Source organism: Marmota flaviventris, chromosome 5 (assembly GCF_047511675.1).
Source record: "Marmota flaviventris isolate mMarFla1 chromosome 5, mMarFla1.hap1, whole genome shotgun sequence".
Taxonomy (NCBI): domain Eukaryota; kingdom Metazoa; phylum Chordata; class Mammalia; order Rodentia; family Sciuridae; genus Marmota; species Marmota flaviventris.
Genome location: NC_092502.1, coordinates 89,233,100 through 89,258,593, shown reverse-complemented (window position 1 = coordinate 89,258,593; position 25,494 = coordinate 89,233,100). Strand labels below are relative to the sequence as shown.

Here is a 25,494-nt window from a genome sequence, read left to right as displayed (position 1 = left end):
AGAGAGGGTAAAACTTGGTGGTTCAGTCAGGGAGGAGTTGAGAACTATGAACTGTTTTTGTTTTGTGGGTATCTTTAAAAGTCAGCAAGAAAAGGTTAAACACACACACACACACACACACACACACAAAAAAAAAAAAAAAAACCTGCCTTTTCATTTTTTATTTTTTTAACACAAGTAATTTTAAAAATTGGGAACAAATTCTATTACATTTTGTTTTCTAAATTAAAGCTAGATTCAGCACAGGTATGTATGACCTACCTGCCCCATAAGATCACGTCAGGTAAGAATCAAAGAAAAGGAACAATTTGGGTAAGTACATTTTCTCTGCCATTCTCTTCTTGCAGATTAGGGTTAGGTATATTCTTGGAAGTTCCCTTAATGTCTGGTGTGATACTAATATTTATTTTTAATTTTCCACTCATCATATTTTATTTACTTTGTTTTGCTTTCTGAGACAAATGTTAATTAAAAAATAATAAAATAAATAAGAGTTTACTACCCCTCAAATCTGCATAAAAATGCTTTACTTGAAGAACTAAGTTTGGAAGTTTATAAAATTCACTTGTACTCAACTACATCAAATAAGTATTGTTCAAATGAAATGAAACTTGTGCTTTTAGTGAAAAGAAATATCATTTGTGGGAACTGTGAGTCTTTATTTATTTATTTATTTTTGGTGAGCCTGTAGCCAGTTAATCATAGTGTTCTTAGAATAGGAGAAGGCTGGGACAGGCTAATACAGCTTCAATGAACTAGCTACTTTGGCACACTAAACCATAGTACCCGAGCAAATTCTGTTTTAACAACAGCCACAGGGTCCTTTCTAAAGCATTGCCTCATCTTTGATATTGATTCTTAATATTTTTAAAAAGACAATAATGAAGGATATCAAATTATTAGGATTAAGGGTAAAAGAAGAACAGAATGTGAACAGGATTATACCAACATCATGTCTTATTGTTTGGGTTCACATTTTTTTGGAATCAAATACCTGAAAAACAAAAATTTACTTAAAATGCCTGAGTTAACTTTTTCCACTTACAATTCAGGTATTAGCTGTGTCTTAACTCCAGGGAAGCAAGGAATTCCACTTCAGTGTGACCTATTTATGCCTCTTAGATTTATCATATGCATTTTTTAATGACCCCAAACCAAAGGAAATGTAGAAACCTATTTGAAAAGTTGACGTTAAGGTTGTGACACCAACCAAAACAACAAGAGAATTTAAAGTTAAACTGACACAAAATCCCCAAATCAGTCTGTTATCCTCCTAATTTAAAAAGCAGTAACTATGTGAAATAGTGATGGCATGTCAGCCTCTGCTTTGAAACTCCTGAATTTTGTCACTTGGTGTTTGTGTCACAACCTTAATATTATTTAAATATACTTTTTAATATCTATTATTTAAAAAATATCTTTGAATTGAAGATACTCTAAAGCTTTGAAGAAGCCAACCTCAAAGCATTGCATTCCTAGTGTGCCACTTTTATTAGAAGTAGTGCATAAAACATTTGCTGTTGACAAATCTAATTCATTAAAAGGTGAGATGGATGCATTTTAAAATAACTGGCTGGCATCATTATCTGCAGCGCCTTTTATAAATTATTCCTCTTTTCCCTTTTGACTGAACTTGTCACAGTTCCCTTTCAGAGCCTGAGTGTTATGCCTTATAGTCAATGCTTTCAACATGTTTAGACAAGTCACAAGTTAAACAAGCAGCAGTATTTTATTTTCTAGAAATGAGAAAGGATAACAGAAATACAGATTATTTTATTCAATTCATTGATTTTTAACTAAAGACAAGTAAAGTCAGTTAGTGGAGGTTTCATCTCACACAAAGGATTTAAAAATAAAAGTATACTGTGTGTGTAGAAGGGGAAATTTCAAAGAAAGGGACATAAAGAGAGATGCTGGCAGCCCTGCTGCACTGTCATGCAGAAAACTTGGTTTAAAATTGAATTGTGCTTCCCCTGACATTGGAGATCAGGTGTATCATAAGGCTGACAGCTGGCTGGCACACTAACTTCCTAAAGGAAAATGCTAACTGTATTCTCTTAGAGGCCAAAGGAATAGAATTATAGAAGCCTTCAAGGAAACTCAGGAGGTAGAGTACAAAATATTCAAAACATTAAGAAAAACATTTCTCACTTAATTTTATTTCAGAAGACTCTTAAGAATGAGCTGGTTATCTAATCTTAAGCAGGAAGAATATTATTTTCTTATGAGTCAGTAATAGAACTGTTCCTTCTTTTAATATCTTCAGCAGTTTTTTTCCCAAAATTCATAAAATATACGTATAAAATAATGGGACAAACCTTTATTACTGCCATAGTGGAGGAAGAGGGCACACCACATTAATAGTCTACATTGGTAGAGTATGACTTATAGGCTTGAGCTATGAAGAATTAATAAAGATGTGTATTCTGGGAATACATAAAGATATCTTGAAGTTGGAGTCCCTAAGGAAAGCTTATAAACAAGAGGGACCATACCTCGTAGGCACATATATAACAGTGGCACCTGGAAAAATATTTAAAACATTCCTTCATTTTGCTAAAAATTGACCACTTCTAAAGAAATGGTTGTACCATATAAAACTAATGATTCCAATTTGATTACCTAATTACTAATTGCCCTACCTTTTCCACTTTTCTGGGTGACCTTGTTTAAAAGAGATTCCTGGATTCTGTCATCAGGTGTTTGTGTCATGACTTTTATATTATTTAAATATACTCATTAATATCTATTATTTTAAATACATCTTTGTATGTGCAGAAAATGCTCAAGATAATTGAAAATCTTGCTAAAAATGGATTCTGATTAAGTTGCTTTAGGTTCAGTCCTGAAACTCTATATTCTAACAAGATTTTAAGTAATATCACCAATGTTGTAGTCCACAGCCTTCACTTACACTAATAAGATTCCGCCAGTTTATTGGTCTTTCTCTACATCAAAGTATACTATTTGTCTTCTTGGCTATTGATCTTTTGCTTTTCCACAAAAATTTAAAATCTCTTGTCAAGTATTTTCCTTTTCTCACCATAAGGATGACAGTTAATAATTTGATTGAGATTGTAGTGATCAATTCAGCATCTGCACAACATTGAGTTTTTCAAGCTATGCGTATTATATATTTATTGAGGTCTTATTGTCACACAATAATACTATTTTTCCCATGGGAGTTTTATATCTCTTGATATGTTATATTTATTCCTAGGTACTTCATATTTTGAATGTTGAAAATAATATCTCTTTGCAAAACCTTTCCTTTTTTATACATGTACATATAAGATTTTTGATGTTTATCCAAAATATTTGTTAAACTTACTATTCCATAAACTGTCAATGTTGTTACCTGGTAAAGGAGGTATGAGTGCTGGTAGAATATACTAAAATAATAACCATTATAATAATAAAAAATAAACTGCTTCTTTAAAAACATGTCCATAATGAACTATAAACAACAATGATAAAGAAGGATAGCAATGTAGAAAATGTTTAAAAGGAGAACCAAAACAGAACTCAAGAGGTGGGAATGCAGCTCAGTGGTAAAGCACTTGCTTATCAATAGGCAAGGCCCTGTACTTGTAAGAAAAAAAAAAAAAATCTCCAGCACTGAAAAACAAAACAAAACAAGAAGAAACAGGATAGAAGAGAGCATGTACCCACTATTTTCAGCCATTTAAAAATAGGTGCACAAAGTTTTTGGTTAGCATCTTAGTCTGTTTTCTATTGCTATAACAGAATATACCTGCCACAGGATAATTTACAAAGAAAAGAGATTTTTGTCTCACAGTTCTGAAGTGTGGGGGAGGGGAGTTCAAGAGCATGGTACTAGTATCTGCTGAGCCTCTGGTGAATACCTCATGGCAAAAGGACAAAGAAGCATTAATTAATTCACAAGGCCCTTCTCCCATGACCCATACCCCTCTCACTAGGCTTCCAATACTGCTGACCTCGGGACCAAGCCTTAATGTGAAGTTTTGGTAGCAACAACCTATATTGAACAACAACCTATATTGAAACCACAGCAAGTAGGAAGGTCAAACAGCATATTTTTTCTTTTGTTCCTGATATATCTCTTTAAGTAGATTAAAAAAAAAAAAAAAAGGTGTGTTGAAGGAAGGGAAGTGTACGTTTACAACAAAGAAGAGAGTCATCAATACAAATTATATAGGGTAAGACAGATGTAAGAATAGTCCTAGAAGAAAGAGACAGAAAAGCTCACAAGAATGTGTGCTGAGGGAGCTGCAGTTAAAGGAGTGCTTTGTGCTTTGGTATCTGTGACAGATGTGTGAATACTAAAAATCAAAATCAGTTGAAGGTTTGTCCAAGAAACACTGAACTTCCCTTCCCCACCTTTTATACACGTAACTACTTTTTTTGTCTTTTCCTTTTCTATTGTTAAATTTTTAACTGTGGGTAAAGTAAATAAATAAATGAGATAAATGATATATTCAAAGAAATAAATTGACTGTCTAGAAAAGTAGGAAAGGTAGTATGAATATGGATGTCCCCCCAAAAAGTTGGTCCCATTCTGGCCTTTCACTTACTTTAGAATGCTATTTACTCCACAGCAAATTTTATCAGTGAAATTTGAAAATTTGAACATATGAGTATAAAAATTTTAAAAAAATTTAATTTGAAAAACTGCTAATTGTTAGGTAAAAACAGCCAGACTTTGTTATATGCTGGCCTGGGGCTACTCTTGTCACCACCAACCACAACCTATTCAGAGCACAGGTTCTTCTAATTCAGAGAAGAGCTTATTTGAAATGGTCAAAGGGGGCACACTTAATGCATGATGCCCAAACCTTGCAGTGGTCAGTGGAATAAATAAGTGGAGAGGGCAAACATGAATGATCCTAATTGAGAGAAGCATATTCTTGGTTGAGACTTAGAACGTAGGCAATGGGGACCAGAGATAAACAAGGATGACCTTGTATTCTGGGCCAACCCTAAGGCTGAATAATTACATGCCAGAGATGAAAAGGGCATAGTAGAAAGTAAAAGCTCAGTAACACCTGAATACAGTCTGCACTTGAAATTTGAAATGCCTTTCTCTTTTTTTTTTTAAGAGAGAGAGAGAGAGAGAGAGAGAGAGAAAGAATTTTTAATATTTATTTTTAGTTTTCGGTGGACACAACATCTTTATTTTTATGTGGTGCTGAGGATGGAACCCAGCACCCCGCACATGCCAGGCGAGCACGTTACCGCTTGAGCCACATCCCCAGCCCTGAAATGTCTTTCTCTTATCAATACAGAGATCCATGAGCAGAGAATGAATTACTGACTTGAAGTATTTAAGCACAACTACTGTCCAACCGCAGGCATACCATTAAACTACACAGACATTATGTATAACCTAGAAAACCATATGTAAAACTAAAAGCAAGTATTTAAAAGGCTCTGTGGTCAATCCCAAGTATAACTCTCCTCCTTTCCTCCATCAAAAAAAAAATTTTGTTTTTTAAACAGAGAGACATCAATAGTCACACATGATAAGGGAGACAAATTTCAAAAATTTAATTTAGGGAAATTACCCTCCAAATGAACAAAGCACAATAAAAATATAAACATCAACATGATTAACAGCTAACTTTTCAGAGGCAACAATGGACACCAGAAAATAGTGGAATGAGAAATTCTAAAAAAAAATACAATTCAAATAATCAATCTAAAACTGAAAGTAAAATAAAGCCATTGCCTTTAAAAAGAATTAAAATAAAGATTCAGAATTACCTTTAAAGAGATACTGAAGAAAATACACCAATTGTAACTCAATTATACAATAAAAAAATAAAGAGCTCCAGAACTGGTAATTATGTGGATTAATTAAGATTCTATGATACTTATTTCTCATTTATTCTCATTCAATTCTATATACACGTAACACACATATAGATGACAGAGAGCCCATCAATTAATTGTTTGGTTTACAATATATGCAAATCTAATGTATATGACAGAAATAGGAAAAAGGGAAGGGAACTATATTACAGCAAATTTTCTACATTTTATTAAAGTTGATTCACATGAAGCTGTTTGTGGTAAATTAAGATGTAGATTGTATTCTCAAGAGAAACACTAAATAAACTTTTTAAAAGGTTAACACAGAAATTAGAATCTGTGTATACTAAGTATATTTAATACAAAAGAAGCAGTCAAGAAAGGACAAAAAGGATAATATGAAACTAAATTGAAATGAAAAATGTAAACTTCACACAATAGCAATAAGTACATTAAATGTATATGGTGTAAATACCTCAATCAATAGGCAAAGACTGCCAGACCAAATAGAAAGGAAAGGTCCAACCATGTGTTGTTTATACAACAGACATCTTAGATTCAAAGACACAAGATAGGGTATAAATAAAAGAATGGAAGAATATTGTATTGCAAACAATAATCATAATAAAGTTGGACTGCTATATTAATATTAGACAAAATGAGATTCAAGAAGTAGTTAGAGAAAAAAGGATGTTTCAAATGATAAAAGGGTGAGTACATGAGGAAGATGTAATTATATATATACCTAACAACAGCATTAAAAATCAGTGGAGCAAAAATGAGAGAATTGGAAAAAGAAATAGACAATTCAACAATTGTAGTTTTTAATACTGTGCTATAGACAATTCAACAATTATAGTTTTTAATACTGTGCTCTCAGTAAAATAAGCTTGATGTATTGACATTTGTATCATTATGAAATACCCCTCAAATACTATTTCTTAAAGCTTATTTTGTCTAATATTAATACAGCAACTCCAGTTTCTTTTTTTAATATATACTTTTTAGTTGTAGGTGGACACAATACCTTTATTTTATTTTTATATGGTGCTGAGGATCAAACCCAGTGGTGCTAGGTGAGTGCTCTTCTACTGAGTCACAACCCCAGCCCACAGCAAATCCAGTTTAATTATGACTGCTGTTTGAAAGAAATTCATTTTTTTATTCTTTTCCTTATCACCTATCTTTTTGTCTCCTCCCCCTCTTCATCCCCCTCCTTCTTCCTCCTCCACCTTCTTCCTCTTCTTCTTCTTCCCAGGGATTGACCCAGGAGTGCTTAAGCACTAAGCCACATCCCCAGTCCTTTTTATTTTTTGAGATAAGGTCTAGCTATGTCGCTGAGGCTGGCTTTGGACTTGTGATCCTCCTGCCTCAGCCTCCAGAGGCACTGGGATTCTGAGCATGCACCACTGTGCCCAGCAAGATGTATCTTTTATAGGCAACACATGATTGGATTTTTCTTTTTAAAATTTAGTCTGACAGTATACAATGCATATCTTAAAAGAATATCTGAGATCAATAACCTAATCTTCTATTTTAAGAGCTTAGAAAAAGAAGAACAAGACAAACTGAAAGCAGGGAGAAGGAAGGAAACAATGAAGATTAGGTTGAAAATAAAAGAATAGAAAAACAATAGAGAAAAAAAATCAATGAAATCTAAGTTGATTCTTTGAAAAGATCAACAAAACTGACAGAAATTTAGCTAGACTGGCAAGATATTAATGGATTAAAACAGATTCTAAGGGGATACGACAGATAATTATATATCATCAAAGTACACAACCCAGACAAAGAGACAAATCTGTAGAAAGATAAAACTACTGAATTTAATTCAAGATAATTAGAAAAATAAAAAGACTTTTTGGGGTTTGAATACAGTTCCTCAAAGTTCATGTGTTGGACACCAGATCCCTAATTAAGAAGTTTTGGGAGGTAGGACTTTTAATAAGTGTGAATGAATTAATGCTCTAATTGTAGGAGTGGTTTCCTTATTAAAACATGAGTTTCATTTCCTTTTGCTCTCTTTGCTCTTCCATCAAGGAATAAATTTGGTGACATGCTAGCATTTTGATCTTTAACTTCTCAGGCTCTGGAACTGTAAGTTAATAAATTTCTGCTAATAACTTTGGTCTGTGCCATTCTGTTATAGTACCACAGAAGAGCCTAAGACATATCACAAGTAAACAGATTGAATTAAAAATATAAAAATTTTTTACAAAGAGAATGCTAGGGCAAAATGGCTCTACTGGTGAATTAAAAAAATTTTCAAAAATTCTTCTAGAAAACAAGAGAAGGAAATACTTCTCAACTAATTCTCTGAATCTAGTATTAATTACACTGGTGACAAAAAGTAGATGACTATAGACCAATATCTTTTATAGTGGTAAAAATATTCAACAAAATAATAGTAAACTGAAAACAGCAATACATAAACAGAATTATACACCATGACCAATTGAGATTTACTCTAGGAAAGTAAAAAGTTTAAACACCTTATTAAAATATTAAAGGACAAAAATACAAGATATAAATTCATGCAGAAAAAAATGTTAACGTCCAACACTCTTTCATGATAAAAACACTCAACAAAATTTCATGATAAAAGCATTCAACAAAGTAGGAATAAAAGAGAACTTCCTCAACCCAATAAAGGGCATCTCCAAAAACCCAAAGCTATAAAAATTATGTTGAAAGACTGAAAGTTTTGTCTCTTAAGATCAAAAACAAGATAAAATTGCTGGGTTTTAACCACTTTTATACAACATTGCCCTGGAAGTTCTAGCCAAGACAGTTAGCCAACAAAAGTAAGTAAAAGAAGGTATTCAGAATGTGAAGCAATAAATACAATTATTATTTGTAGACAAAATGATCTTTATATAGAAAATACTGAGAATTCTCAAAATAAACTAAAAAAAGAGAATTGAATATCAACGTGCAAAAGATTGGACTCTTTCCTCACAAGAGACATATTTAACTCAAAATTGATCAAAGACTTAAATATAGGCACTAAAATACATAAAATTCTTAGAAGAAATTATAGGTGTAAATCTTCTAAATCTTGTATTCGGTAAAGTTTTCTTAGATATAACACCAAAAGCAGAGTTAACAAAAAAAAAAAAAAAAAGGAGATAAATTAAACCTTATTAAAATTAAACTTTTTGGTGCTACAGGCCTACAATTCCAGCTACTCAGGTGTTTAAGACTGGGCAATTTAGCAAGACTCTGTCTCAAAATGAAAAATAAAAAAGGGCTGAGGATATATTTCTGTGGTAGAGCACCTCTGGGTTCAATTCCTAGTACTAGAGAAAAAATATTTTGTGTTTCAGAGGACAAAAAGGAAGTGAAAAGGTATGCTATAAAATGTGAGAAAATATTTGGAAATCATGTATCCCAAGATATGTAAATAACTATTACAACTCAAAAATAAAAACAAATCATCAATTTAATAATGACAAAAGGATTTGAATAGATATTTCTCCAAAGATATATACTTGGCCAATAAGTATATGAAATGATACTTAGCATCACTGATTATTAGAGAACTGCAAATGAAGACCACATAATTAGCATGTATAAGGCCCTGAGTGATCCACATCACCACAGAAAGCTAAAAAATCTATATGAGTTTTATCTTGTTTTTGATATGGATCTAGGAATCACATGAAATCTATAGGTTAAGTTGGGAAGTATTGCTATTCCACAACTAACTAAAATGACTAAAATCAAAATATATATAACAACAAGTGCTGGGAAGGATATGGTGAAAAAGAAGTCCTCATACCAGTTGGTGTCAACGGGGTTATTTCCTACTTTTACTTTCCATTTTATAATTATTTTTTATGATCTCTTCTACTAGACTGAAAGCACATGAAGCTAAGGATTAAGCTTCTTTCCTTCTCCAATGTGTACTGATTGTTACTACCACAGCCTGAATATAACTCAGTTGGGCAACTGTCATTCTGTGCTGCCTTTCATCAATAATTTCTCTCTAGACTACATATTTTAAAACAGAACTGCACCTTCTTTACTTTGACATCCCAGTTCCTAGGCTAGGGGCTGGCACAGAGGAAATACAAATAAAAAGTTAAATTGAGACTCCAAAATGTCATCTAGAGACGCCCGATATTCTTTCAGGTGATCTGCAAGGTTAAAACTATTTTTATCATAATAAGACATTATAGGTCAGTTTTGCTAGGTTGGGAGTTGCACATAGTCCAAAAGCCAGGATGCCTTAGGACAAATCAATGAATCCCCCAATGTATTAGAAGTTTTAGTTTTCTATTTGTTATGATAAATAACCACACATTTCTTGGTTAGTTAGGTTTTCATTGCTGTAACCAAAATACTCAACAAGAACAACTTAGAGGAGGTTTCAGAGGTCTCAGTCTGCAGACAGTAGACTCCATTGCTCTGGATCCAAGGTGAAATAGCACATTATGGGTGAAGGATATCATGGAGGGAAGCTGCTGTCTTCATGGCACTGAGAAAGCAGAGAGAAAGGGAGTGGACAGGGCTACAGAAAGAACCACCCATCTAGAGCACGCCCCTGTTGACCCACCATCTCCAGCCACACTACATCTGCCTACAGTTACCATATAGTAGGATGGACTGATTAGGTTATAACTCTCACTATTCAATTCTTTCAACTACGAATATTCCTGTAGAAACATAGGAGCTTTGGAAAGATATCTCATATCCAAACCATAACATTCTTCCCCTGGTCCCCAAAAGCTCATGTCTATCTCACAATGAAACATACATCTAGTTCATTTCCAAGAGTCCCATAGTCTTAACAGTTTTAGTAATATCTAAAAATCCAACTCCAAAGTCTTATCTGAGATGCCAGTCAAACTCTTTGCTATGAGCCTTTATAAAAATCTAAAGCAAGTTACATGTATCCAATATACAAAGGCACAGAGTAAACATTCCCATTCCAAAGTAGCAAGAAGGATAGGGCCAAAGCAAGACTGAAGCTCATCCAGGCAAAGGGATCTGGTAACTTTGGAGGTAACTCTTAGTACATCATCTAGAATACTTGGCTGTAAGATGTTCTCTCCAAAGAGTTTGGGAAGCCCTGGCCCTGGGTGCTTGCTTACAGCTTACATGAGCTCTCTTTTAGCCTGACTCTATTCACAGCCAGCTGCTTTTCTTGGTACAGTCCACGTTACTGTCATCTCTTGATTTCTGAGGCCTCTATTCTAGCTTTGTCTTTACCATTACAGCTTCATGCATGGTCCTCTCATGGACAGCCTGCAGGGATTCCAACCCTGCTACACATTGCCTAGCCTCCAAGGCCTGCCTTTGAATCCTGGGTGGAAGCCTCCATGACCCCTAACTTCAACATCTTGCATTCCTGTAGAACCAGGACAACATGAACACCAAGGTTTGCCACCAGTTTGCAGAGGACCTGGGCACCCTAGTGTAATGGCTGTACCAGCCTCTGAGTGCCTGGGTAGTGCAAGGTGAAACAAAGTCCTAGGTCCCTCTTCATAATCAGGGTACCCCCATGATTCCTTCTCAAAGAAATTTTTTCTCCTAAACCCTTGAGTCTGCAGTAGATATGGTCTTGAGATGCCCTCAAAGTATTTTTTTCTATTGTTTCTGGGTAACATCTCTTTAGGAGCTGTAATCTCTTCAATAAGTACTCTTTGTTCCCAGCTGTATATGCACTTTTCTGGACAAAAAAAAAAAATTGAAAAATTTTAAAATCCTTTAGCTCTGCTTTCTGCTCCTGATTTTCACAGTAAATGCTACCAGCAATATCTACGACCCTAAGTAAATGCTGCACTGCCTTGAAATTTCCTCTGCCAGATTAATTAAGCCCTTACCTTCAAATTCAGTCTCAGCACTGCATGTAAATAAATAAATATTTAAGGTCCATTGACAACTAAAAAAAATTTAAAAAAAGGTAGAAAAGTTCTTTGCCAGGATGTAATATAAGTTGGCCTCTACTCCAATTCCCAATAAAGTCTCATTTCCCTCTGAAACCTCATGAACATAGTCTGCACTCCTACCAGCATTTTGCTCTTTTGAACTTCCACCAGAATTGACCATTAAGCTCTGCTTGCAACATTCTAAGGCTTTTCTAATATTTTTCAAATTCCTGCTGTAAACCATTTCCAAAAGCTTCTGAACCACATGATAAGATTAATCAGCACTAACCCCACTTCTAGGTAACATTTTTTTGTTAGCTTTTTCATCGCTGTGACCAAAACACCAACAAAAACAATTTAGAGGAGGAGAGTTTATTTGGGACTTATGGTTTCTGAGTTCTCAGTCATTAGATGACCAACTCCATTGTTCTGGGCCCAGGGGAGGCAGCACAACATGGGGAAAGGGCCCAGTGGAGGAAAGCAGCTCAGCTTATAACAAGTTCAAGAAGCAGAGGGGTGGGGAAGGGGCCACAGTGAAGAACAAACCTTCCAAGGCATGCCATTAGTGATTCACCTCTTCCAGCCACACCTACCTACAGATACCACCCAGTCAGTCCATTGACACTAGGGTAGACTGATTAGGTTACATTTCTCACAATGCAATCATTTCACCTCTGAATGAATACTCCACGGGAGCTTTGGGAGGACATCTCATATCCAAACCATACAGTATAAAACCACACAAACTTACTATCTTACAGTTGCCCAGGTGAAAAGTCTGAAATGAGTGTCATTAAATGAAAACTGAGTGTGTGACAGGGTTGTATTGCTTTTTGGCAACTACAGAATCTGTCCTCTCCTTGCATTTTCTATCTTTAGAGGCTGCCTTCATTTCTTGGCTTGCACTTTCTCTATTTACTAGGTAGCTACATGTGTTGAGTCCTTTTTACAATGCTTCATTTTAAAGGTGAAAGATACTTGGTGAACTGAAGTTTTAAAAAGCAAGGAAAATACATAAAGAAATGCCATGATCCAATGAAGCACAAAACACTATCCAACTTTTTTACTAAAAATAAAGATGTCATCAGGATAATGCTCCTCAAAAAGAGCTCCTACCACTCCTCAGTTTAAATTAGGTAAACTCCAGATTTAAACTGTTGAATTAGCTGTGCCCCTTGGAGGGAAAATAGTAAATTCAGATGAAGTAGCCTGGTTGCTAACTGCTAGAAACAACTTCAGCATACATGTACGAACTCTCTGGCACCCAATAGCCAGAATCAGAGAAGAGCTCTACTTAGAAAATTTAGCAACTAATCAAAGTGACATAAAAGTTCTATCACATTAACAAACTGGGATGCCCTGAATAAACAAGAAGCCATTTCTGGGAAGTCCTAAATTTAGACTCATAAGACCAAGCAGCTGGCTCAAGTCACATGTGTCCAGAGTTATCTGGATGAGTTAAATCACCTATTTGGTCTTTTTTCATCTCCTGTGTAAAATAAAGAAGTTAATCTGAATTACTTGTTTTCAAATTCTACTGTAATTCCCAGTAACAAATACATTGAAATCCTGAGAATCCATATATCTGAAACAAAAATGCAGGCTACTAGTCACCTAATTGCTAATTCATAAACTGCCATTTGAAAAGCACTTATTGTGTTGATGGATCTCTATAATTACTTATTTAAAACAACAAAAGGGGAATGGTATTTTTCTTAAAAGGTGGGAGGGGCTGGGCACAGGCAGTAAAATACAAGAGTAATAATGCAAACACATTTTTAAATCATGGAATGTGACCACAGTTCATTATTTTTTATTAACAGTTAACATTACATTCAGTACTGTGACCACATGGAATTCCTCTATCAGACAACTTTGGCATGAGAACTTGCCTTCCAGCTACTGAAGATTTCTTAAAATAGGACAGCAGTTTGATATTCTCTTAATCTATCTTTTTGCTGTGAGAGTTAAGTAAGAATACAAATACCATTTGTTTTTATTCTTTAATACTTCTGAGACAAATGGGTATTATAAAAAAATGCCAACTCCACCCTCCTCCACTCCGTCCTGGTTATACACATATATCACTACTTATTGTGAAAAGCCTAACATCTTTCATATGACCACACTGTTATCTATAGCTTGTCCTAAACTTGGCATTTTTTTTTTTTTAACCCTTAGCTTTATCATTAGCCAGTTTTCCTCATCTGTACTCCTGGAAGCAAAATTTCTTTACTCTGCATTCCATCTTGTTTTGTGTTCAATGATGTTTATAAATTGTCCCTCACATAACAACTATTTATCTCTCCTAGTAGATGATAAGTAAAAAGATTCTTTACCTTGTCTAATTTATAAAGCATATTTATATCCACCAATCTTTTATCTTCACAAACTGAGGGACAAAAAAAATCTATATTTATTTAATGGCAATTGTATGTTGGGCTGTGTGTTTGAGGACATATATATACATACATATACATATATCAACTCACTTAACTCTCAAAACAATCCTGTGGATCCATTTTACATGTGAAAACTCACAAAGGTTCTGTAACTTATTAGTATCAGAAGCTGTTTAAAAAGAACGGCTGAGAATTTTTACAATTCTGGTCTTGTTCTTTCCATTATGCAAACATGACTGTGTCAACCAAAGGGGAAGACAAAAATACATGTAAATTTCACTGAAGACAGTTTCTCTAGTACGCTAGAATTGGCCTATTCAGGTAATACTTGGGAATCAAGTAAAGTTAGAGAATTTTAGAAGTGGAAGGGACAATACAGATTATCTAATCAAATTCCTACATTATAGATGAGAAGTATGATTCCCAGAGAAATAAATTTCCTTTAGCATACAGTTTGTACTGAGCCAGTATTAAACCCAGTTAGAGGAAGTATAGCAAAGTGGTTAAAATTATGACCTCTGGAGTTAGACACATTGGTTCAAATCACAGCTCTGGCATTTAATGACTTTGTATAAACTAGTATGATTTATAAAGCTTATCTTTTGTCTCACTTTTTTCAGCTATAAAAGGATAGTAATACTTACCCAATAGGGCTATGAGAAATAAACCTTATACTTCATAGCAGAAAGTAAGCACTCAATATTTCTTTTTATGAATGAATGTGGAGTGGACACAGCATTGTAGGGTCAAGGTGAGTAACAATAAATAAGCATTCATTGATTTACATGGTAATTTCTTTTAAACAATACATATACAAACACTTTTTGGTAGATAAGTAACATTTTTAAAAGGAATCACATAATAAACGTGCTAGATGGTATGTATGAGATGATGAACAATGGAGACAATCTCAACCTTCCTAAGGACTCAAATTTGACAGAAAGCAAAATATCTCTGAGATCTTCCTATGGTATATGCAAAAGCATATACCTTTCACATGGTTAAGTCACTGGAATGTACTCAAATGCACATCAGTATTTTATGTTATTTGTACATACATAGTGTGTCTTTCTGTGAAACAAAATATTCTGTAGAATTAAGTTGTCATTTCTAACATTGGTCATTTCTACAAGATTTTAGCAAATTTCCAATCCTCAAATTTTTAGTTCTCTACATAAAATAGGATATTGGAATGGGCAGGTTTAATTAGGCATACTTCCTTAACATGTGTAGTAATGACCATGTTTCTGAGAATTTTTAGCTAAAATAGAAAAGTTTTGCTAATAATCACTAAATAATAATTATGTGTGTGAAAAGCTGCTCTCAGAAGCAACTGACATTTTTGACTCAGAGTTGCCAATATGCTATTGGTCTCTAGATCTTTTGCTTTTGTTCTACGTATTATGCTTAAGTACAATGTAGGCATTTGATTGACTTAGGTTGATAAAATGGGCCAATAATCAATATAGAAATCACATTATTCAAATGTGGAAATTACCTAGGTTAATGAATGAACTCCTTAAATCCCTTTATCTTCAACCTGTGCTATACACTGACTTCTAAATCTGATATACTATTTATCCAATTTTGCTTGAGAGTAAAAAAAAAAATGATTCTGTTAGGTTTATATTATGAGAGAAAGTATAGAACACAGTAAAATGAAGCAAAGTTTACATGGGATACAAATTTCAACTGTGCTACTTAAATGTATGATGTGTGGGAAAACACAATCTCTTTGAGTCTCAGTATAAAATGTTTACAAATTAGAGATGATTTTTCTTGATCTTATTTTTAAATTAGACATTAAGTAAAATTATAAATGTAAAGTTCCTGGAAGACAATAGATACCTGTGGTATTAGTGGTTGGCTTTATTAATTTGAATGGAAAAATCACAAATCGAGAGCAAGAATTAAAAATAAAATAACTTGCCTGCATAAAAACTAGTTGCTATATGTAAATAACACACAATAACACACAATGCAACAATTTACAGTTCATTCCACAGGAGAGATAAAAACCATATGATTAAATAAATGGCAATATTTGGGTCAATGGGAAGATTTTAAAAATTGGTTGAATTATTAACCCACCAGAAAGTTAGAAAAGATCAATGTGCTGTCTTAAATATGGATGCATTACTCTCAAAAGGGAATAAGGCATATGTGATTTCGAATAGAACATAATGTGTTTTTCTATATGGTAGAGTACTCCCTAGAATTCTGGAGTATGGAATGGGTTCTTTTTTTTTTTTTTTTGTAGTGGGGGAGAGCTGCCATTAATGGGGAAAAAAGGTGATTACTGAAATATAAGGTGTTGAGAACTACTTAACTGGACAAACTGCATTACTCACAAAAAGAGAAGTTGCCAAGGTTCACTACACCAGATCTTTCAAATCCTTGAATAAATGAGCTCTTTTCCTCACATTATCCCTTTGTCAGAAGCAATTTCTCTTTACAACTATTTTGGCTACTTTAGACGTTCATCCCTGAGTTCTAAATTATTGAAAAAGCCTGGAGCACATTCCTTTCTAAAAGTACATCTACTTCCCAATCACTAGTTTACAGAAGGTAAAACGTCCATCTAAAGCCCACACATGAAATTATAAGCTTGTTGTCCTATCTCATTAGTTCACAGCAGCCATGAAAACAGAGACCATTCTCCTCACCTAATCAAACTGCAGCGGAAATGTTCAAATAATTCTAGTTTAGAAATGACTCTCCAAACCGCACCTAATAGGTCCTCTTCAATCTACAGTCTCCTTCCCAGGCTTGGCATCTCAGAACTATTGAAACACAGCTTTCCATAATCGAGCGTGATCAAACCCTGCCAATGGAGAAAGTAAGGACTCGGCACTAAGCCGGGTCGCGATACACACTGTCCATGGCCTCGAAGTTGGACACAGATACTGCAAGTGAAGAAGAAGGTAAGCAGGGATCCCAGGGCCTTTTCCAGGCTCAAGAATGGTCAAGAGCCCCGGAGATGGACGGGACTCCAATTTTATCCCTCTCCCACTCACTTTTCGATCGGGCCGAGATGCTGACTGAGCCCCAGTTGGTCGGAAAAAAACAGGTCCAAGAGACAACCCACAAAAATCACTTACCAGTCTCCCACCTCCCGCACGTACCAAGCCGGAAACGAACCCGAGCTGGCCACAGTCAAGCCCAGCACTACCTCAGACCATCCTGGCGACCGCTCCAGAGCGTCACTAACAACCACCCGGAAATGGTACAACCTCTTCCGGGGCTGCCAAGCGCGCGGCGGGAAATTATTTCCCAGAGCCCGGATTAGTGAAGCAGCGAATGCTGCAGCGGTAATCGACGCCGCTGCTGCCGCCGCCAACCGAGAAAAGCAGCCCAGACACTCCGGCCGGGAAGGTAAAGGGCCTCACCTCGGAAGACTCAGTTTACCCTGCCTCTTTGGGGACGTTTTGTCCCAATCTGTGCCTCCGAAGTTTCTGCTGCCCCCAGCTGGGAAGGGACTGGGTTGAACGGTGGCAGCGCCTGGCTCTCGCGCTTTCCACAGTCGCGATTCCGTCCCACTCTCCCGACTAGCTGCGCTCAGCGCCCGCGTTGGTAGCCTGCAACTGCAGACCTGGCCCTGCTCCGCCTGAGCTCCTCGCGAAGCGCCTCTCTGCAGTGCAGGATTGAGTGCTCCCCTCGCCTCCCGCTTGCGCAGCTCCGCGGCTGGTTCCCCCCCCGGGAAGGCGCTAGGCCGCCCTCATCTCTGGTTTCCATAGAACCAACTGGGACGCCTCACCCTGATCCCAGATTCTTGGCTGCTTTCCATAACTTAGCGTCAGTAAATGTAGTAGGGATGCTCCAGGCCTACCTTCCTGTGACAAGGAAAATAGTGTCATTCTTTGTTTCCTTGTTGATTTTTTAAACACATGGCAAAGAGCTTATCTCTGCAGCTGCTGTAAGGCCTTTAAACAAACATAAATACACCTTGCCCTAAAGGGAGGATCCCTGTTCCTGGGAATTACCTCTCAGCTGACTGAAGGCTAGGGACAAGACTAAGTGAATGTCTGGAGCTTTCTTCCACTTCTAAAGCCTCTGATTAAATACTGACAAAAATTGATATCAGTATTTGAACCAGAAGGTAGATTGGGCTTGATTTTTAAGGCCTCAATTTCTTTTTGACAAATATTGACTATCCTCTGCAAACAAACAAAAATTTTCCGTTGAAACATTGGAAATGACATTTAAACTGGATTTACAGTATATGTATGACAGACATTGCCCCTCGTGGACTTTTTGGTTTGTGTTACTCACTTATGCCTCAGTTCCTAGAAGTATGTTGATGTGCAAGATGTTCCCCTTGAAGAGTTTGCCAAAACCTCTATATTACAGGTCTTCAGTACATAAACTGATATTTTATTCTTCACTAATTCAGTGTATTCATAATCAGCTACAGTGTTGAAATCCTTGAATGTTTTAATACATTTATTGTAAAGACGGCCTCCAAAAATGCAAATAAGCCTCTATTACATCCCTTTTCTATGTCCATATTTTCTAATGCCTGTGAAGTTCAATTAAGTGATTTAACATTTCTTGCTTTCCTAAAGCAGAAAGGATAAATAATTTGAAAGTCTTTGAAAGAGTGAGCAATGTGGTTACTTTTCACAAACTTCAGAACTTTTTTAAAAGATTTTCTTCTAGATATCCACAATTTCCAGCGATGTCCTAAAACACTGATATTTACAAATCCAAAAGTATAGTGGTATCAATTAGACAATATTTTTAATGTGATATAAATCTTGATTATATTATTCTAAGATAGTCTTTTTTCGTGATTTAAAAGTCTGTAAATAAAATAACAATTCAGTGTAAGTTCTGAATAATAAAATCTAAAGACACTGGAGAATCCTGTGTCTTAAAATATAACTAAAGTAGAACATTACCTGTTTCTTGACTCTTTGGATATACTAGTAGAAAATAAATGCTGTAAAATGTTGTAGGTACTTTTTGACATAAGGAAATATTACTGCTTAAAATTAAATATCTCTGAAACTTTTAAATACATGTAGTTTTTACTTTCTGAGAAAATTTGAAATTAAAGATATACTGTTGTTATTTTTGATAAGAAAGTAGACCCATTTGACTATCCCTTGATTAATTGATCCCAAATTCATTTTGAGAAGAAAGTTATAAAAACTTTGTTTCCAATAAGAAAAAATAATGACACTTTTCAGATTTTTTCATAGAAATATGGTGAAATTTTAGGCATTGGTATTATTTTCCAGAAAATAATTTATAAATATGTTTATATGCTTTCAATTTTGCTGATCTTAATGTCTCCCCAGCCTTGTAGTGGATTCCTTTTATGCAGCATGCCTTTCTTTCATGCTATGAAAAATGGATTGCTTTTTAAAATTATAATGCAGTTAAGAATATCAGACTAAATTCTGAAATTTGAGTCAGGATGGTTTTGTAAAAAAGTCATATCATTTTTGCAGAAACAGGCTTTTCTTTGAATATTGGTTTACGGATTTACTAGTAATGTGTGTGGGGGGGGGTGTTGCTGAGGATTGTACCCAGGGCCTTGTCCAGGCTAGGCAAGCACCCAGCTCCTTAGATTCTTAATTAGTAATACTTCTCAGTGTCCTCATCTGTTTGACAAGGATAAATAGCACTTATGCTGTGAAGAAGGAAATCAGTTAACAGATGAAGTGCTTAGACCACAGTAGGTCCTCTGTAAAAATTAGAGTGCAGTGGCACATGACTGTAATCCCAGTGGCTTGGTAGGCAGAGGCAGGAGGACTGCAAATTCAAAGCCAACCTCAGTAACTTAGGGAGACCCTGTCTCAAAATAAAAAATAGAAGAGGGCTGGGGATAGGGCTCAGTGGTTAAAGTGCCTCTGGGTTCGATCCTTGCTACAAAATAAATAAATAAATAAATTTTTAAAGATTCTGCTTGTTCAGCTTTAGGATTATACTCCTCCTCCTAAGTAATCCAAAGTTTCTAGGACACCTAAGCAGGTTTAGTGACCAGTATTTACTGTCCATCCATTTTTTTGCCCTGAACTGTGTTCCTTTTTCTTTTTCTTTTTTCTTTCTTTTTTTTGGGGGGGTGCTGGGGATTGAACCCAAGGCTTTGTGCATGCAAGGTAAGCACTCTACTGACTGAGCTATATCTCCAGCCCTCCGTGTTCTTTTTTCAACCTGCTTCATTATGAAACCTTTTTCTCTAAAATAGCATTGCCAGTCCAGCCTGTACCATGTACACTATACACTACTGGATAGATTGAATGGTTCTGTTATCTCAGCCTCTCATTTCTTCCTCACCACAGTCACTTTGTTGCTAATTCTCCATTTCCTTCCTGTACTGCTGAATTTACCATCAAAGGGACTAATGACTGCTCCTTTCTCAAATAATGCCATTGAGGTAAGAACATCTCTCCAGGTCTCATCACTGGCTGTCATATAATTAATATGTTTAGATCATATCCTTGAAGGATGGGCAGGAAGTAGACATCTTTTAAACCAATTCCAAAGTCCCCCTGAAAGAAATTAAACAAAGGGCCTAGTTTGGCTCCTTGGCCAAGAGGGACCAGAATTCTTAAACTCTCCTTGAAACCATAGTGTTCAGCGTAGAAGTATTTTACTCACAGTTTGAGTACTGTAACATGTCCCTCTTTTGCAATATTGGTTAAAACAGAGATATAATATTTTGATCTTTGCAGTTTTAGCTCATCTTTGTTTATTTTTCCAGCTAAATATTATTCGTAAAGGAAGTCATGAAAATCTTTCACAGCAATATTATTGATTGCATTTAACACTTGGTATGTTTTTCAGAAGATGGAAATTTCAGGGAATTTTCTTTAATTTGCTATAGAAGTAGATTTTAAATCAAAATAGCTTACATTCTAAAATAATGAAATTGAGAGACAACTAGTTTTCATCACATGACTTTAAAACCATGAAGAATATTAAGTGGCATGGGAAATGATCATGATAAAAATTTACATAAAAGTACAATATAGAACTACATATCTAAATTTTGTTATGTGTATTTTTTTTCACACACACACATGAAATGTGAAAGTCAATCCTGGGAAAATGTTAATAGTGGTATTACAAGGTAAAGGAATTAGAGATTGTTTTAATTTTTCTGTAATAAGCGTGAGTGAATTAAAATTAATTTTTTTCCGGGGGGGGGGGGTGTGGTTATCTGGAATTGATCTCCAGGGCACTCAACCACTGAGCCAGACCCCCAGCCCTATTTTGTATTTTATTGAGAGGGTCTTACTGAGTTGTTTAGTGCCTCCCTGGTGCTGAAACTGGCTTTGATCCTCCTGTCTCAGCATCCCGAGCCACTGGGATTACAGGTGTGTGTCTGCTGGTGTGTTCATTACAACTAAAAGACAAAATCAGCAAATTTAAGTAAATTAAGAAATATGTGAATTAACTTTTAAAAAATAAGTCTCTTATTTAATTTATAATACTTATCAGATGGCTTTATTTTCTTTATTCTTTTTTCTTTTTTGGTACCAGGGGTTGAACTCAGGGCACATAACCAATGAGTTACATTCCTACCCATTTTATTTATTTTTAGACAGGGTCTCACCAAGTTAGGGCCTTGATAAGTTGCTGAGACTGGCTTTGAACTTGGGATACACCTGCCTCAGCCTGTGGGATTATCTGCATGTGTCATTGTACCTGGCTATTTTCGAAACACACACACACACACACACACACACACACACCCTTATTTTTATAAATAATGTTCTTTTTTTCTATAAAGACCTCTTTAAGCATTGCTGCTTCTCTGTTCTGCAGCACTTTCCTTTTTCACACAACAGTTTATTCTGCTCTTTCATCCTAGCCAAACCTTTGTGTTCTTATCTGTAGTGTTGCCTCTACTTTTCTCTGAATTCCCTTTTCAGTATATTCTACATCACCTTCTTCAAACATGTCCCAGATAAATGTTATATTGTGTAGAATTCAAAGGACCTAAAACAATAGTGTGTAATAAAAGCTTTGCAATTATGATGCTTGCTGTGCTATAAGTTTATTTGCATTTCTGACTGGCTCTAACTGCAAAGGAATTTCAGGCATCAGGGATAGGCCCATGTGGGAGATATTTTGGGAAAGTCCACTCCACAGAAACAGTTGCTTGCTATGCCTAAATGCCAGCACTGTTCACAATAATTCACTCCTTGGTTGTCAATGATATATGGTTTAAGGTAAGTAAATTTAAAAATTATTGTACAGAGTTTTAAAACACTCATCACTAGGCATGTAGTATATAATTTAAAAATTTTTTGACTACAGATAAAATCATTTAAATGTATAAGATAAATGCTCCCTCCCCTTTTTCTATAAAGATAGGGCCTTATTGTATGCTTGGTTGCTTCAAGGACCCTGCCTCCCAGTAAGTACTAGAAAGATTTGTGATTTTCCTAGAAATATCACTGGTATATTTATAATATATCTGCTTTCTTTCTTATATTAAAAGATTCCCAAACGTTAGTTGTCTATCTTCCATATCTCAGAACATATCACCTATATAAAACTTGACCCTACTTTTAAGGATTTTTAGCTGACTGGGTTATTGCTATAGGTTCTGGAAATTTTTATGGTGTTCTCTTGGAGTTCGTTGGCATGTCAAGCTGTTTATTGTTCTGATAATCCTGCAAGGATCAGGAAGAACTATCAAATCACTAATTTTATTAATATAAATTAATCTGTTCATATATCTGTACATGGCTGTGTCTTTTCCTATATACAGATAACAGTTTTCCCATGTTGCTGTGTGGATTAAATTTGTGATGTAGGTCATCAGTTCATTATTCAATGTTATTGGAAAGCATTACTACATGTATTGTTCACTATGTTGTTTTAAGTAGATAATTTTATCATAGAATGCTATTAGATTTGGACCACTAGAATTTATTCTTTAAAAATATAGTTATTTTATGTCATCACCAGGATTCACTATTCTGAGAAAGTTTAGCTCATAACCCCCTTTTTCCCCCATGGTGAACTTTTGGGAAAATGTCCCATATTCTGGTTTGTTTTAAACACATCTATAGCTACAAAATGCCCAAATCAGGACATCCTGTTTTTTTCACTTGTGCGTGAGTAGTTTCAGTTTCCTATTTCATCATTTTCTAAGGAAACAAATTGCTTTAAAAAGGCTTTCCTGATTTCTACTGTTATATAGTTGGTCCCCCTTTTATGTTACCATCTATGGGATCTTGCTGTTAAATACACAGATATTATTTCTATCATTTCTATTCCGTTATAAAAATGTTGTGTCTCAAGATGAAAGCTTTGTTTTATATGCTGGCTTCAGTAAGTTCTAATAATTTAATAATTTACACATCAAACCAAAATATGTTAAAATGTCACTTTGTTAATAATAAACATTCAGTTGTAAAGAGTTGTTATTGACTTGTTTGGAAAAGAAAAACATAGTTTTTTTTCTTGTATTTCTATGTAACAATTGTAAGGAAACTAATTGTTAAAGAACAACATTTAAATACAACTTTTGATAATAGTCTTATAGCAAATTTATTTTTTATTGGTTTCTTTATATTTTGATTATTTAACAGGTTCTGTTTTGTTTGTGGTACTGGGGATTGAACCTAGGAGGACTCTACCTCTTAGCAACGTTGCCAGCCCTTTTTTTATTTTTTATTTTGAGATAGGTTCTCACCAAGTTGCCCAGGCTGGCCTCAAGCTTGCAATTCTCCTGCTTCAGTTCCCTGAGTCACTGGCATCACAGGGGTGTGCTACTATCCCCAACAACTGTAGCTTTCAATACTTCATATTTTAGAATAACTAGACAGGCATGATCTTAGGTTTTAAAAACAACTCCAACTTCCTTTCATTAGCAACATTTCTTTATATAGCCTGATAAAAAATAGTTTCCAAAATTCATAAATACATAAATGAGATATAAATAGTAGGAAAAGTATAATCTATGCTTAAAGCCCTACTTTTGAGAACTACCAAAGCAGTTATTAAGTACCAAGATTATATTCACAGATATTGCATTTCATTTACCTAGTATTTCTGAAAGGTCCATCATTTTCTAAAGGAAAATTGCTAAAGAATTTATTTATTTAATTCTCTAGAATTAATGAAAGCAGCATTTTCCCCTAGTTGTAGACATTATATTTGAAGTTCACATGTGGCTTTATTGTATGTGTTCTGAATAAGATTAATGAATTATTTCTTGGAACAATATATTTGTAGTTTTAACATATTGACAAGAGCTATGTTAATGAGACCCATGTAAACTTTTTTTTTACATTTTTAAAAAATGTGTAATTATTATAGTAAAAAGTTCCCTACTGAAGAAGCTGCCTATAGTTTACCTATTGATGAAAGTATTTTTCATGGATGATTAAGTTTTCAGGAGACTAAGCCCAACTGTGTATATGATATAATTTTTTACTAACCAGACCAAATCCTTATAACTTTAAAGTATTTCTTTCATTGAAAAGGCTTTGAGTTTTAGGGTTTATTTTATTTTAATTAATTTATTTTTTATTAGTTTCTTTTAGTTATATATAACATTAGGACTCATTTTGAAATGATTTCAAAAGCATGAAAAATATTCTAATTCAGTTGCTAGTACTTTCCCTTTCCTTTCTCTCCTCCTTCTGTTCCCTTTTATTTTACTGATCTTTCTACTATTATAGATTTTTTTATTATTAGTGTCTTGTGGATGTACATGAATATGTGATTCCTTCTGGTATGTTCATATATGTACACAGGAGAAACAAATCAGATTAATTCCACTGTGTTTTTCCCTATCCTGTCATTCCTCCCTTCCCTTCATTCCCCTTTGTATGCTCCACTGTTTTTTAACCCCTTATTTTGAATTAGCTTTCACCTATCAGAGAAAATATTCGACCTTTGGTTTTTGGAAATTGGCTTATTTCACTTAATTTGATAGTCTCCAGATCCAATCATTTACCAGCAAATACCATAATGTCATTCTTCTTTATGGCTGAGTAATACTAAATTGTGTATATATACCAAATTTTTTATATCCATTCATCTGTTGAAGGTTGGCTTCATAGCTTGGCTATTGTGAATTGTACAGGTGTAAATGTCTACATCATTGTAGTATGCTGATTTTAATCTTTAGATGTATACTGAATAGTGGGATAGCTGGGTCAAATGGTGGTTCCATCCTAGTTTTTGAGGGGGGAAAAATGCTTTCCAGAGTGGTTGCACTAATCTGCTATTCCACTATCCATGTGTGAGTGTACCTTTTCCCCCACATCCTCGCCAACACTATTGGTACTTGTGTTATTGATAATTGCCATTCCTACATGAGTGAGATAAAAATCTCAGTGTAGTTTTAATTTGTATTCCTCTAATTGATAGAGATGTTGACCATTTTTTCAAATATTTGTTGACCATTTGTATTTCTTTTGAGAAATGTCTGTTTAATTCCTTTGCCTCAT

At 34.9% G+C, this 25,494-nt stretch overlaps 2 protein-coding genes across 4 annotated transcripts in view; one reads left to right on the top strand and one right to left on the bottom strand.

Annotated features, from left to right (window-relative positions):
• The window catches only part of Kiaa0825 (KIAA0825 ortholog), a 369,653-nt gene extending 352,397 nt beyond the window's left edge, over positions 1–17,256 (bottom strand). Inside the window, exon 1 of one of the 2 annotated variants that reach the window (XM_071612406.1) lies at positions 17,170–17,256. The gene's annotated coding sequence lies outside the window, so the exon portion shown is untranslated. The remainder of the gene's footprint in view (positions 1–17,169) is intronic. The other variant, XM_071612405.1, reaches the window with a different exon arrangement.
• A 100-nt stretch (positions 17,257–17,356) lies between these two features.
• Positions 17,357–25,494, top strand: part of Slf1 (SMC5-SMC6 complex localization factor 1) — a 72,216-nt gene continuing 64,078 nt past the window's right edge. For both annotated transcript variants that reach the window (XM_071612404.1, XM_071612403.1), the window contains exon 1: positions 17,357–17,443. The gene's annotated coding sequence lies outside the window, so the exon portion shown is untranslated. The remainder of the gene's footprint in view (positions 17,444–25,494) is intronic.